This window comes from Lissotriton helveticus, chromosome 5_1, assembly GCF_964261635.1.
Source record: "Lissotriton helveticus chromosome 5_1, aLisHel1.1, whole genome shotgun sequence".
Classification (NCBI taxonomy): Eukaryota; Metazoa; Chordata; class Amphibia; order Caudata; family Salamandridae; genus Lissotriton; species Lissotriton helveticus.
The window spans coordinates 1,484,838,601-1,484,854,662 of NC_136065.1; positions in this window are offsets into that span (position 1 = coordinate 1,484,838,601).

Below are 16,062 nucleotides of genomic sequence, written 5' to 3' on the forward strand. Positions count from 1 at the left end.
AGTGCAGAGTAGTGAGTGCAGAGTAGTGAGTGCAGAGTAGTGAGTGCAGAGTACAGAGTAGTGAGTGCAGAGTAGTGAGTGCAGAGTAGTGAGTGCAGAGTAGTGAGTGCAGAGTGCAGAGTAGTGAGTGCAGAGTAGTGAGTGCTGAGTGTAGAGTAGTGAGTGCAGAGTAGTGAGTGCAGAGTAGTGAGTGCAGAGTGTGAGTGCAGAGTAGTGAGTGCAGAGTAGTGAGTGCAAAGTAGTGAGTGCAGAGCAGTGAGTGCAGAGTTGTGAGTGCAGAGTTGTGAGTGCAGAGTAGTGTGTGCAGAGTAGTGAGTGTGCAGAGTAGTGAGTGTGCAGAGTAGTGAGTGCAGAGTAGTGAGTGCAGAGTAGTGAGTGCAGAGTAGTGAGTGCAGAGTAGTGAGTGCAGATTAGTGAGTGCAGAGTAGTGAGTGCAGAGTGCAGAGTAGTGAGTGCAGAGTGCAGAGTAGTGAGTGCAGAGTAGTGAGTGCTGAGTAGTGAGTGCAGAGTAGTGAGTGCAGAGTAGTGAGTGCAGAGTGCAGAGTAGTGAGTGCGGAGTAGTGAGTGCAGAGTAGTGAGTGCAGAGTAGTGAGTTCAGAGTAGTGAGTGCAGAGTAGTGAGTGCAGAGTGCAGAGTAGTTAGTGCAGAGTAGTGAGTGCAGAGTGCAGAGTAGTGAGTGCAGAGTAGTGATTGCAGAGTAGTGAGTGCAGAGTACAGAGTGCAGAGTAGTGATTGCAGAGTAGTGAGTGCAGAGTAGTGAGTGCAGAGTGCAGAGTGCAGAGTAGTGAGTGCAGAGTGCAGAGTGCAGAGTAGTGAGTGCAGAGTAGTGAGTGCAGAGTAGTGAGTGCAGAGTGCAGAGTAGTGAGTGCAGTGTAGTGAGTGCAGAGTGCAGAGTAGTGAGTACAGAGTAGTGAGTGCAGAGTGCAGAGTAGTGAGTGCAGAGTAGTGAGTGCAGAGTAGTGTGTGCAGAGTAGTGAGTGCAGAGTGCAGAGTAGTGAGTGCAGAGTAGTGAGTGCAGAGTGCTGAGTAGTGATTGCAGAGTGCAGAGTTGTGAGTACAGAGTAGTGAGTGCAGAGTAGTGAGTGTGTAGAGTAGAGAGTGTAGAGTGCAGAGTGCAGAGTAGTGAGTGCAGAGTAGTGAGCGCAGAGTGCAAAGTAGTGAGTGCAGAGTGCAGAGTAGTGAGTGCAGAGTGCAGAGTAGTGAGTGCAGAGTAGTGAGTGCAGAGTAGTGAGTGCAGAGTGTAGAGTAGTGAGTGCAGAGTAGTGAGTGCAGAGTGCAGAGAAGTGAGTGCAGAGTAGTGAGTGCAGAGTAGTGAGTGCAGAGTAGTGAGTGCACAGTGCTGAGTAGTGAGTGCAGAGTAGTGATTGCAGAGTGCAGAGTAGTGAGTGCAGAGTAGTGAGTGCAGAGTGCAGAGTAGTGAGTGCAGAATAGTGAGTGCAGAGTAGTGAGTGCAGAGTAGTGAGTGCAGAGCACAGAGTGCAGAGTAGTGATTGCAGAGTAGTGAGTGCAGAGTAGTGAGTGCAGAGTGCAGAGTAGTGAATGCAGAGTGCAGAGTGCAGAGTAGTGAGTGCAGAGTAGTGAGTGCAGAGTGCAGAGTAGTGAGTGCAGTGTAGTGAGTGCAGAGTAGTGAGTGCAGAGTAGTGAGTGCAGAGTAGTGAGTGCAGAGTGCAGAGTAGTGAGTGCAGAGTAGTGAGTGCAGAGTAGTGAGTGCAGAGTTGTGAGTGCAGAGTTGTGAGTGCAGAGTAGTGAGTGTGTAGAGTAGTGAGTGTAGAGTGCAGAGTGCAGAGTAGTGAGTGCAGAGTAGTGAGTGCAGAGTGCAGAGTAGTGAGTACAGAGTAGTGAGTGCAGAGTGTAGAGTAGTGAGTGCAGAGTAGTGAGTGCAGAGTAGTAAGTGCAGAGTAGTGAGTGCAGAGTGTGAGTGCAGAGTAGTGAGTGCAGAGTGTGAGTGCAGAGTAGTGAGTGCAGAGTAGTGAGTGCAGAGTAGTGAGTGCAGAGTGCAGAGTAGTGAGTGCAGAGTGCAGAGTAGTGAGTGCAGAGAAGTGAGTGCAGAGTGCAGAGTAGTGAGTGCAGAGTGATGAGTGCAGAGTGGTGAGTGCAGAGTAGTGAATGCAGAGTAGTGAGTGCAGAGTGTGAGTGCAGAGTAGTGAGAGCAGAGTGCAGAGTAGTGAGTGCAGAGTAGTGAGTGCAGAGTAGTGAGTGCAGAGTGCAGTAGTAGTGAGTGCAGAGTGCAGAGTAGTGAGTGCAGAGTAGTGAGTGCAGAGTAGTGAGTGCAGAGTAGTGAGTGCAGAGTAGTGAGTGCAGAGTAGTGAGTGCAGAGTGCAGAGTAGTGAGTGCAGAGTAGTGAGTGCAGAGTAGTGAGTGTGAGTGCAGAGTGTGAGTGCAGAGTGTGAGTGCAGAGTGTGAGTGCAGAGTGCAGAGTAGTGAGTGCAGAGTGCAGAGTAGTGAGTGCAGAGCAGTGAGTGCAGAGTGCAGAGTGGTGAGTGCAGAGTGCAGAGCAGTGAGTGCAGAGTGCAGAGTAGTGAGTGCAGAGTAGTGAGTGCAGAGTGCAGAGTAGTGAGTGCAGAGTAGTGAGTGCAGAGTGCAGAGTAGTGAGTGCAGAGTAGTGAGTGCGGAGTAGTGAGTTCAGAGTGTGAGTGCAGAGTGCAGAGTAGTGAGTGCAGAGTGCAGAGTAGTGAGTGCAGAGTGCAGAGCAGTGAGTGCAGAGTGCAGAGTAGTGAGTGCAGAGTAGTGAGTGCAGAGTGCAGAGTAGTGAGTGCAGAGTAGTGAGTGCAGAGTAGTGAGTGAAGAGTAGTGAGTGCAGAGTAGTGAGTGCAGAGTGCAGAGTAGTGAGTGGAGAGTGCAGAGTAGTGAGTGCAGAGTGCAGAGTAGTGAGTGCAGAGTAGTGAGTGCAGAGTGCAGAGCAGTGAGTGCAGAGTAGTGAGTGCAGAGTAGTGAGTGCAGAGTAGTGAGTGCAGAGTTGTGAGTGTAGAGTTGTGAGTGCAGAGTTGTGAGTGCAGAGTAGTGAGTGTGTAGAGTAGTGAGTGCAGAGTAGTGAGTGCAGAGTAGTAAGTGCAGAGTTGTGAGTGCAGAGTAGTGAGTGCAGAGTAGTGAGTGCAGAGTAGTGAGTGCAGAGTTGTGAGTGCAGAGTTGTGAGTGTGTAGAGTAGTGAGTGTAGAGTAGTGAGTGCAGAGTGCAGAGTAGTGAGTGCAGAGTAGTGAGTGCAGAGTGCAGAGTAGTGAGTGCAGAGTGCAGAGTAGTGAGTGCAGAGTGCAGAGTAGTGCAGAGTGCAGAGTAGTGAGTGCAGAGTAGTGAGTGCAGAGTACCGAGTGCAGAGTAGTGAGTGCAGAGTAGTGAGTGCAGCGTAGTGAGTGCAGCGTAGTGAGTGCAGAGTAGTGAGTGCAGAGTGCAGAGTAGTGAGTGCAGAGTGCAGAGTAGTGAGTGCAGAGTAGTGAGTGCAGAGTGCAGAGTAGTGAGTACAGAGTGCAGAGTAGTGAGTGCAGAGTAGTGAGTGCAGAGTAGTGAGTGCAGAGTGCAGAGTAGTGAGTGCAGAGTGCAGAGTAGTGAGTGCAGAGTAGTGAGTGCAGAGTGCAGAGTAGTGAGTGCAGAGTGCAGAGTAGTGAGTGCAGAGTTTTGAGTGCAGAGTTGTGAGTGCAGAGTGCAGAGTAGTGACTGCAGAGTAGTGAGTGCAGAGTGCAGAGTAGTGAGTGCAGAGTAGTGAGTGCAGAGTGCAGAGTAGTGAGTGCAGAGTAGTGAGTGCAGAGTAGTGAGTGCAGAGTTGTGTGTGCAGAGTGCAGAGTAGTGAGTGCAGAGTAGTGAGGGCAGAGTGCAGAGTAGTGAGTGCAGAGTGAAGAGTAGTGAGTGCAGAGTAGTGAGTGCAGAGTGCAGAGTTGTGAGTGCAGAGTTGTGAGTGCAGAGTTGTGATTGGAGAGTGCAGAGTAGTGAGTGCAGAGTAGTGAGTGCAGAGTAGTGAGTGCAGAGTAGTGAGTGCAGAGTTGTGAGTGCAGAGTAGTGAGTGCAGAGTAGTGAGTGCAGAGTATTGAGTGCAGAGTATTGAGTGCAGAGTAGTGAGTGCAGAGTAGTGAGTGCAGAGTAGTGAGTACAGAGTAGTGAATGCGTAGAGTAGTGAGTGCAGAGTAGTGAGTGCAGAGTAGTGAGTGCAGAGTAGTGACTGCAGAGTTGTTAGTGCAGAGTGCAGAGTAGTGAGTGCAGAGTAGTGAGTGCAGAGTAGTGAGTGCAGAGTAGTGAGTGCAGAGTTGTGAGTGCAGAGTGCAGAGTAGTGAGTGCAGAGTAGTGAGTGCAGAGTGCAGAGTAGTGAGTGCAGAGTGCAGAGTAGTGAGTGCAGAGTAGTGAGTGCAGAGTAGTGAGTGCAGAGTAGTGAGTGCAGAATGCAGAGTGAGAGTGCAGAGCAGTGAGTGCAGTTGCAGAGTGGTGTGTGCTGTTGAGTGCAGAGTGATGTGTATTGGCAATGTAAATGACAATGTCATTTATTTATGATTTAAAGAAAAAAAAAGAAATGTCATGAGCAATGCCAATAGGTCTACCTTTAATGATGCCGAGACCATTGCATTGTAAATGCTTGTGTTTTATAGCAGCACTGGTTCCTTTAAGGTTTACAGGCTATTCTTTTCCCCTTTATTTACAGAAAAAGTTTTCCATTTGGGAAAGCAGTCACAGGGATGGTGATCTGCTGCCTCTTGCAGTCTACCATCCCTATTTTTTGAGCCAATCACATGTGGTCGCACATTGCAACCTGCCTAATTAATATTCAGAAGGCTGGTCATTATGTGACCCCATGCAAATGGTAATTTTACACCGTGACCAATTAGTACGTAGGTCACTTTCCAAAATTATAGCAAGGTCGCAAAAAGTAAGTGCACAATTTGTGGACACTTTTTTACGAAGACTCTTATTACATCTGGTCTTTGATAAGACCATTAGACGGGGTGAGAATTCAGTACAGATCATAGTCACATCTCTGTGAGGGTTGCTAAGAGGGTTGCTGCCCTAGTCTCAACCAGCACCTTTCTTCGTATTCTCCTATTTCTAGCAGTTTCTTCCAGTGTCTGGTACAGTCCTTGCCCTTTGTTCAATCTGTGGCTCGACTTAATGTTCCCAACTTTCAAATGCATCAGGGCACCCTGTTATTAGGTCTGCTGTTAGCCAACACCTTTTGATTTTTACTAAAATAATATGTAATCTACTGTGAGGGGCTTTCAGGTAAGCTGTCTTCATTAATCGGTCTGTTATGACATTCACATTTTTCTTTCATCCACTACAGTATAAATCATGAGGCAACAAATCAACCTTTTTGAGCTACTAACTTGATTGCAAGTGACAGCATTCTGGCCTTTCACAAAGAGCACATCCAACACAAAGTACTTCCCTTTAGTGCCAGTGTTGGTTGTTGCTTAATCTTAGAGTTGACTTTTCATTCTGTGTTTAGGTCTAGATATGATAGCAGGGCACTTTCTATCAGATATTCATGTACTTTTCATGCAGCATTGGGTATATTCCAGTTTTATCACTTCCTGACTACTACAAGTGCTGTTGAAAGTTTCTTTCAGAGAGGCCTCTGTTTACATGACGACTGGTACTTTAGAGTATACCAGATTGTGTCCATTAAACTCTTATGAAGTTGTCATCTTTTTAGTATGCATGCAATGAAGTGCAGCCCTCTCTATTCATTTATCTTTACAAATCTATCTATCTATCTATCTATCTATCTATCTATCTATCTATCTATCTATCTATCTATCTATCTATCTTACGTTCTTTGCCACCCTCTCTCTCTCTTTGCAACCCTCTATATCTCTCTATCTTTTCAATCTGCTCTACATGTCTTTCTCTTTTTTCAACTATCTCTACGTATCTGTCCTCCCTAGTTATTTGTAATAAAATCATTACCAAATAAAGTACTGGCAAAGGAAAGAACCTGTCAGGCAACACAAAGCCTATTGTCTTCGATAATCCTTGGGTTTTTTTTATTGTTGAAATAGGACCACACCCCGTCCACATGAGCTTAAGCCCACAACCAATTCAGTGTATTTTTGGGAGGTAGTTCATGGTTGTGTCTAGAAAAACATTCATGTGGTGCTCAGTTCACAACCATTCTGTCTTAGCTTGTTTGATATCTCTCAGGGGTTTTGTGATATTCATAGGGTTCGGAATGAGACAGCCAAAATATGGTTTCATGCTAAAAAACAACCTTACTGCCAATAGATTGTGAGATGTACATCCAATTTGACATCTTTACTTTTGCAACTCTGCTATATCCCGATAATTCAATGCTGCATTTCATGAGTTTAAATTTGTTCTAATGGAACATGAGGATACACTTGTGTTGTAATATGGCTGTAGGTTTCGCTGGTGCTCAGGGATGGATTTTTCAAAATGTTATTGTTTTGGAATATGTTTGGCCTTCATCAATGTAAAAAATCATTGACTAAAGGCAAAAGTATTTTGGTCTCCAAAAGGCACCATTTCCTCATGATGAATGCTGGAGTGGGTGGAAGAAAATATGAACAATACAACAACAGACTAATGAATGAAGTCTGGCCAAAATCCTATATAACTATAACTATTTATGAATATATATTCATTCATTCATTCAATATGCTTTATTTCGACAATATGTCTCATAAAAGCTATACAAAAACACATCCAATGTAATGAATAAAAACAATGATTAAAATATACATACATCGCAACATACGAGTATGAAAACAGTTGAAAACAGTTGTATAAAAAGTATGTCATCAACAATTTTGATATCAAAGTCACTAAAGAACACCATAGAAAAGGGTATATCTGTGTTCAAAGCCTATTGGAAGATTTGGGCCTATAGTCGAGTGAAGACTAAAGACTATCAGAGCCGCAGTGCAAAACGCTACACTAGTCCAAGGGGATACTGACTAAAAATTGATCATTGGATGCTCTTGGAAGTAGAGTCAGTAGCTTCTTGCATCTTATAGCCCACATCAAACCTAAGAATTTAGCAACGGAACATGCAAAGAGTGAGCAGGAATCAGTTGTTAAGATTCTCAATGCAGTGGAGCTACGTCTTGTCCCCAGAGACTTACATATCAGTCATCAGGGATCAATCATTTCTTACAAGGGGCTGCATATGCAGGATAAGCAAACAGAACGCGGAAGACAGTTTCCCTAAAGATGGGGCATATAGCGCACCAATCATCTGCATTCAAGGACCATTTACTTTTGAAGGTTTTTAGAGGAAAGACCCTACCCAGAATTGAAAGGAATGTTTTCTGTCAGATGGTATAAATATGATACCTCAATAAGATACCAAGGAACAGCAGAATTTTCAGTTCAGTTCAACAAAGCTTTATTTCGATATAAAATATCTTAAAAAGCACAACACATTAAAAAAATCCATGTCCTTCAAACAGTAAAAAAGTTTAGAATTAACAATCAATTATACAGTACAATAGTTAAAAGGGATATTAAACCGTAAATCAGCTTTGAGTAATGTTTCTGTGCGACAAACGTTAAAATTCAAGGGCTAAAAAAGTAATAAAAAATCTAGAACCACTGACAGCTTTACTGAGGAATAGCAATACAGAGTCATCGTAAGGCTTTTAATCTTATCAGCCAAGCCCAGCTTAAATATTTGGCCACCCCGCAGGCTAGTAGTGTTTGCCTCCGCTTGAAGGATTCTAAGGGCAGTTGAATGGTTCCTTGTATCTAGCAATCGACAAACAGGTCTTAACCATTTTTCCCTCGGTTTGGAATAAGTTGTACAAACAAAGAACAAGTGTGGAATGGTTTCAACTATCCCTGTACAAAATTGGCAATCGGCAGTAGTTTGGTTAGGAGGTTTCCACTTGTGGGTACGCTCGTGAACTGGAAGAGTTCCCATTCTAAACTGGATAAAGAGGGCCCTGTCTCTGGGTTTCTGGATAAAATCCAGGTAGGGCTCAAGGCGAGGCACTGTCTTATGCTGACGAAACTCATCAGTCAGCCTGCCCTAGTTGAGATCTCTATGAGCTTGGTTATCAACCCATGCCCAATATAGTCTCTTGATTGCCATTTTGGACACCGGGGCCCCTATCTCCCATGCAGGAGCAAGGCCAATGGCCAAAAGAAGTCTTTTGATGTTAACTAGCCAGGCGATCTTGTAGGATCCCTGGAGATTCATTACTTCCTTTAGGCCATCGGCGTAGCAAGATAACTCTGGGGTACGCCAAAGGCGACTCCAGTATAAAAGGGGGCGTGGGCCAATCAAGTCCTTAATTGAGCGTCGGCCCAAGTCACTCAGGAGGGGTTTGCTAGGGGATCCCCTAGGAAGTGAGACAAGCTCTCTGAAAAACTTGTTTTCTGCTGTCACGAGGGCATCTATATTATTGAAGCCCCAGAGCTCGGCTCCATATAATGCACTGCCTATTGCCAGCATAGATCTCCAAGGCAGGAGCAATAGGTCTAGAGGTTGAAGCTCGGTGTTCTCTCCCAATGACACCCGTAACCCGCTTATGGCTTAAGGCCATTTTTTCAATATGCGGCTGCCATTTAAGATTATCCGAAATTCTGATCCCCAGATAATCGAAAACTTTAACACGCTCCAGGGGCTCACCATCAAGCGTAAGGGTGGATTTGGCAGCCCTACTTGGATTAAAATAGAGAAGCTTCGTTTTGGAGGTGTTGATGACTAGGCCCCTCAAATTGCAGAACAGACAGAACCGATCAAGCAGCTTCTGTAAGCCTGCTGGAGTTTTCGAAACCAGCAGCGTATCGTCCGCGAAAAGTAGTGTGGGGACCTTAACACCAGCCAAGACGGGGGCATCGGCGTTAATTTCAGATAAAAAGGAGACCACCCCATTTACAAACAACGTAGGGGCCAGAACGCATCCCTGGCGGACGCCTCTATTTACAGGGATCTTGTCTGTTTTTTTAGCCTGATAACCCCACCTGATTCGTGCATAATTCCCTTCATGCATGCGGGCTAAGAGGTTCAGAATAGGGAGTGGGAGCCCCATATCCCGCAGGACCGACCAAAGACGCTCACGGGGAACCAGGTCGAAGGCGGTTTTCAAATCTATGAAAGCGAGGTAGAGACCACCCTTGCCAATGGTTACAACCTTCCAGTGCAATAGCACCAGCCTAAAGGCCTGGTCGATTGTGCTCGTACATGGCCTGAACCCCGCCTGATACTGTGATAGGATGTTATTATCTTCCCCCCACAAAAGGATTCACTCCAATAGAACCCTGCCAACCACCTTCTGACCAGCATCAATAAGACTTATTGGGCAGTAGTTGGCAGGGCTCTCCCTGGCCCCTTTCTTGTAAATAGGGATCACCTCTGCCCCTTTCCAGGAACTAGGTACCGGTGAGCCCTCAAGGAGTGCATTGATCAGAAGTACAAAATAGGTAGCCCATTGATCAGGTTTGGCCCGGAACAGATCGCCCGGTATTCCATCCTGACCTGGAGCCTTAGCGGGCACTATTTTGTTTATGGCCGCCACCACCTAATTTTTCCCTACAGGGTCAAAAGAGCCAGATGGGCTCAGCATAGATGCCAATAATTGGCCACAGTGCCCGTTACCCTCCACAGCCTCGTCCCCTGCATACAGTATACTAAAGTGGTCGAACCACTCTCTATTGGTGATATGATTGGGAAGTTGGTCTGAACCACAACCATTTGATTGCCTTACCAAAGCCCAAAAATATTCACTTTTTTTAGACTGACTGGCTATTTTCAGGTTGGCCCAATGATTATCCTCCCATTCCCTTTTCGCTACAAATATGGCTTGCCTGTACTGATGTCTTGCGTGGCGTACCTCTGAGGGGTTTCGAGTTTTAATGGCAAGCATCAGGATAGACTTTTTCCTCTTACAATTATTGTTATACCAGTGCTCGACTAGTTTCCTGCCCATGGGGTACTTTTTTGGGGCCATAGTTTCCGTAAAAAGAGATCCTATCAGATCAGTTGTTTCGGTATAGATTATCTCTGCCTCAGGGGATCCCACCTCATTCGTGCAGGCTACTAGAAGTTTGGAGGTCTGTTTTCTTATAATTACATCCAAGGTCATTCAGAGAGAATTTTTGCCATTTAATGAATCTTTTACAATTGGAAGGAATTATTGCCTTAGTTAACATGTGGGGCCTAGTGCTAGTCCGATGCTCCGTATGGTACAACAGTTCCCGCATGCTAAGAGACAAGGGATTATGATAGCTATGGATAGATGGAATAACTGACATGTCAATCAAATATTTCCATAGCCTTTTGTCCACCAAAATATAGTCAATTCTGCTTGGGCAGGAGACCCTGTTATATGTATTAGCTCCCGAAAAATCCAAAGGGGTACGCCCATTAACAGCTTTTAAACCATGCCCAAGCGTTAGTGCATTCAGTTGTAAAACAATCAGTGACCATTTTTTCACAGGCGGGATCTGCAAGAGCGGTATGCCCCATCTAAAATCATCATCCTCTATTCCAGCATCATCATTTACTGCCAAGGGTTCAAAAGTACAATTAAAATCACCAGCAATCAATAATAAAGAGTCAGAGGGGCAGGATGTAAGGATTTCTGAAAGAGTGGAAATAGATGGGGATTTTGCCCCCCTTGCAAGCCTCTGACATAAATGTTAAAAAGTTCCAAGGTGACATTGTTTCTTAAGGTCCTTAATAGTCAATCTCAATAGGTCTGGTGAAAATGTGGGTGTTGGACAATTTTGCAGTTAAGTGCAGCTTTGACCCAAATTATCAGCCCACCATACAGTCGGCCGCGCCCAGAGGAGATAGCTGGAACATGAAAGCAACAAAAACCTGGCTTATACAAGGGCTTTAGACTCCATGTTTCCTGGAATATACACAAATCATAGTCATCAATAAAAATATTCCAGTCCGGTAGGGATAGGTTTTTGTGCAGGCCCGCTATATTCCACGAAACAATTTTAAGGTTCCTTGGGGAATCACTGGAAGAGGATAATCCATAGCTAGGGGAGATGGGGCCTAAATTGTTATCAAACAAGGCACCCTGTCTATTTGGAGCTATAGTTGGTAATTCCAGGGCTGGAAGCTGACAAGGCCTGGGGGGACTGATGCAGCTGGATCTTAGTGGGACAATTGGAGTAGAGGGAGCCATTGATTTAGCTTGGAGTCAATCCACAGACTCTAGACCCCTGAACCGGTTGTAACTTGGGGTTAGGTTAGGGGATGGTAAAGGCTCGAGCCCCCATTAGTCAAACTCCTCCCATTCCGCTGAATTAATGACCAGCCGTCACCCGTGGGTGGGATATAGCCGGGGGGATAAAAATAGGCCAAAGGTAGGGATACTATGGAAGCACCAGGAGTAGATTGTCTCCAATTACAAATGTGCCCCACTGTCCTAGGATCTTTAAAATTAACTAGGATACAGTCCCCCTAATATGCTTGACCGATTGGCCCACCCACGAGACCCTTCGCACCATAAGTATTTTGCTAGAGATAGATCCCGGTAAGGTTCTATATTTGTTTAGCCAGTCGATGACCTTGTTCCTTAGGGACGAGAAAGATTCTTGCTCGTCCTTTCTTAGAGCCAGGACCCCGGCTAAAACTACCAGGTAAGGGCTTACTTCTGGTGGTAGGTCGATGTTAATCCCCCCCACATCAGCAGACCCCTTGGGAGCCCCATCCCCATCCTTCGAATGTACTAGAGTACTTCGGCTAGGTGATACGATTGAGCCTAATACGGGTGCCTTCACTGGGGGAGCTGTTGCAGCCTGCTTCGCTAGATTCAAATCTGAAGGAATTGTTGTGACAACTGCATTCCCCCCAGATCGGATAGCCTTCGGGGGAGATGCAGCCCTGGGAGCGACCGCCTTGTCCAGGCTATCGGCGATTCCCAATAACATAGACTCGATCTTACTTAGTTTTTGTTCTATCCTGGATAACCTGTCATCTACAGGGCGAAGAAGGAGATTAAATAAATCGCCTATCTTGGCCAATAGGGAGTCCTCCGTTACCATCCCACTCTCTGGACCACTAGCTCCTCCTACAATCTGTGATACCACCCCCAGAGGAGCCTCATTATATGAGTGTACAATTGCCCGAGTGGACTCGGACGACTGCCCCTTTTCTGCCATTAGGGTTCCCTTACGTTTGGGTTGCTTCTCTTTTTTCCCTTTCGAGGCAATGGCCGGCCCCTGCTTGTACTTTGGGACAGCCCCTTGCCGTCTTTCCCGGAGTTGCCTGGTGCTATGCTCCCTAGGAGGGCTAGGTTCTCCTAAGGCCTTGGGAGAAGGTAACAAAAGCAGATCGGATACCGTGGACTGATTCCCTATAGAAGAATTGTCCAGGTCACACTCTGCCAGACCATTTGACGAAGATTCTGGAATCACAGATGCACCAATATTAGACGAAAGGGCATGATGGTTTGGTGAGCGTACATTAGCAATATGCCCCATGGAAGATCTCGTAGCAAGTTCCAGTTCCTGGGAGACCCGCCTCTCCATCAGGGAAATACTCTGGTCTATCGCAGTATTGACCTTGGTTAAGAATTTGTCCATGGATCCAATTAAGGTTGTATTTAGCGCCTTGGGCTTGCCATCCTTCTGAGCCATTATGGTAATACCGAGGAGGGGGTGATGTCATGTAGACGTTGAAGAGGGTCAGGCTGAGGGATGATCCCTGGGGTACGCCGCCAGTGATCTTGGTGGCTTTGGATCGGAATGGAGGGAGGCGGACTCTCTGGGTTCTGTCGGTGAGGAAGTAGGTAATCCAGTCCAGGACTTTGTCGCAGATCCCTGCGTTGTGGAGGCGTGTGCATAGGGTGTGGTGGCAGACAGTGTTGAAGGCGGCCGAGAGGTCTAGTAGTAAGAGGCCCACCGTTTCGCCATTGTCCAGCAGGGTTCTGGTGCTGTGGTTGTGCGGAATCGGACTGGGATGAGTCCAAGGTGTTGGTGTTGTTCTATTCGAGGAATGGAGTCAGTTGTCCGTTGACGATCTTCTCAGTGACTTTCGCCGGGAGCGGTAGCAGGGAGATGGGCCAGAAGTTCTTGAGGTCCTTTCGGTCTGCCTTGGGTTTCTTGAGTAGGTTGTTGATCTCTGCGTGTTTCCAGCTTTCTGGGAAGGTGGCGGTCTTGAATGAGCTTTTGAGGATCTTTCGGAGTTGGGGTGCGATGATGGAGCTTGCTTTGTTGAAGATGTGGTCGTGGCAGGAGACTGACGGTGAGCCGGACTGGATGGTGTTCATGGTTTTGAGGGTGTCTTCGTCGTTGACGTGATTCCAGGAGGTCAGGAGGCCGGTGTGACTGGGGCCCGGTGAGTCTAAGGTGTCTGCGGCTGTCGGGGAGGGTCTGAGTGTTGAAGCTGCTGTGGATGTCTATGATCTTGTGGTGGAAGAAGGTGGCTAGAGAGTCGCAGAGGTCTTGTGACGGCGGGATGTCGTTGGAGCTCGGGTTGGTGAGTTCCTTCACGATGTTGAAGAGCTCTTTGCTGTTGTGCGCATTGTTGTCACTGCGTTCCTTGAAGGAGGTTCTTTTGGTGGTTTGAATCAGTTGGTGGTGCCTGCGGCCGGCGTTCTTGAGAGCTGTGTCGTTGTCCGTTGATTGCTCGAGGCGCCATTTCTTCTCGAGTCTTCTGCAGGTTCGCTTAGATGTCTGGAGGTCGGTGGTAAACCAGATGGCCCTTCTATCGGTGCGTCTGTTTGAGGGTTTCTTGATCGGGGGCATAGTGTTGGCGCAGTCGTCGATCCATTGCCTGAGGTTGCGGGTGGCTGTGCCGGTGTCGGTGTGGTCAGTTGGTAGGTCTCGGGCGAGGGTGGTGATTAGCTGGTCTTCGTTGACCTTGCTCCAGATGCGGTGGGGTATTCGTTGCGGATGGTTGTGTGTGGTGTTTTTCTCGAAGGAGAAGTGGATGCAGCGGTGGTCAGTCCAGTGGAGTTCAGAGGTGTGGCTGAAGGTGAAGTGGCTGCTGGCGGAGAAGATGGGGTCAAGAGTGTGTCAGGTGGAGTGGGTGGGTGTAGTGACGAGCTGTTTGAGTCCGAGGTTGGTGAGGAGCTTGTTGATCAGCGTGGCTGAATTGCTGTTGTTGGCGTTCTCGAGGTGGAAGTTCAGGTCTCCGAGGAGGATGTAGTCTGTGGAGGCCAAGGTGTGCGAGCTGTGGACGTCTGTGATGGAGTCGCTGAGCTGTGGCCGAGGTCCGGGGGGTCTGAAGACAAGGGTTCCTTTGAGGGTGGTGTTGGGATCGATGTGGATCTGGAAGTGCAGGTGTTTGGCGGTGCTGAGGGTGTCTTCGGTGTTGGTCGAGATTCTGAGTGTATTTCTGTGGATGATGGCGATTCCTCCTCCTGGTCTGTTGGTGCGGTACCTGCGGGTGATCTTGTAGCCATCCGGGATGGCTATGGCAACGTCAGGTGCCTTTGAGGTATTCATCCAGGTCTCCGCCTGGGGAGGATGAGTCGAGCAGGTCCCAGAGTTTGATGGCGTGCCTGTGGACCGAGCGAGTATTGAGCAGTATGCACCTGAGATGATTGTGGCCAGCCCTGGTGGGAGGGGCAGGACATGCTGAAGCTGCCAGGGTGGCCTGGAAGCAGGAGGTTAATCGGCTGGCATTGAGTGGATGTTGGCGTCGTAGCGGCATCTGATGTTGTGGCGCTCGCGGGGGCCAGGGAGTCTGGCGCTGGGTACGGTCCAGGCATGGATGGGCGCTGACGGGCTTGCCTTAAGCACACCTTCGGCGCGCCAGCGGCGCGACGGCACAGCGGTCGCCATTAAGAAGGGGAGGAGCAGCTGGGAGGGCGAATGGGCGAGTGAGGGGGCGGGGCTGCAGGGGATGCAGCGGCAGGAAAAACACTCAGCGGGCAACGGGGGGAAAAGGAACCAGGGATCTACTGGGGAGGGGGGCAGGACGACAGAAAAGAGTAAGAAGGCAGGCAGGAAGGTTGACACTGTAGCCCAGAGGAGCAGGCCACAAGCAGTGAAGCAGTGAAAAATAAACGCTGACAAATGAAAAAAGATGCAGGAGCAGGCACATGAGTCTCGAACTCTCGCTCATGGCAACAGCACTGGCAGGAAGGACATGAGAACAAACAGGTGGTGCTAGCTGTGCGGTGTGGGGAGGTACCTGCCTGAACGCAGGGTCAAGGGTTGCTTTGAAAATATTGCTGTCTACAATTTCGTGGGACAGAATATAGTAGGTAGGAATATCAATTCTAGGTACTTTATGTCTTTATAGTTTTGTATACTATCATCTTAAAAAAAATATTTTGTTGTGTTTAATTAGTTTTGGTTTTGTAAGGTATTATTTTAATCTGAAGTGTGTGTAATATTTTTAGCATAGTTTTTCTATTTGGTAGTAAATGTAAAGACTTAGTTTGAATTTTCTTATTTGTTGGTGGGGTTTTGGATTTTGAGCAAGATAGATAGTGTTTGATAAATGTTTTTATCTTTTTCATTTGTTAATTTGATCATTATTAAATAAATCACTTTATGTGTACATTATTTAAAAGACAATTTTAGTTGATGTGGTAGCTAAGTATTTTAATTGTTAATTGGTTAAATGGATTATTGAATTTGTTGATTAATGAACTGAATTTAATGATTTGTGTATTAATTGACCATAATATGTATTTTATATTTATTTGTATTATTTAGTAAATTAATTCAGTGTTTTGTGGATGTTGGGCTTTTGTGGTATTATGTTGCAGCTGGGGTCCGTGCAGGTAACAGTAGTGAGGCGGTGGGGCCATATAAGGGGGGATGCCGAGGGACAATGCAGAAGGAAAATGAAATAAATAATTAATTTTGCCTCTGCATCGTTCCTCGTAATCTCCCCTTAAACAGCCCCACTGCCCAACCGCTGTTACCTGCACGGATCGCTGCTGTTATGTTGGGAAGTCTTTGAAATTTGTATACATTTTAATGGTTTTAATTAGTAAATATTTTCAGTTTTTTTATATATTCATTTTAAATGTGATATTCTTTTTATGACTTCTGTTATGTTTAAACACATATGTACAAAAATGTTTGTTGAAATATATTTTATGTTAATGTTTTTAAATATATATTGTTTTAATTTGGGACAGAATAGTAAAAGTATTTTTTTTATTCTTTTAACAATTCCCCTACTGTTTATGTTGGAGTGGAAAT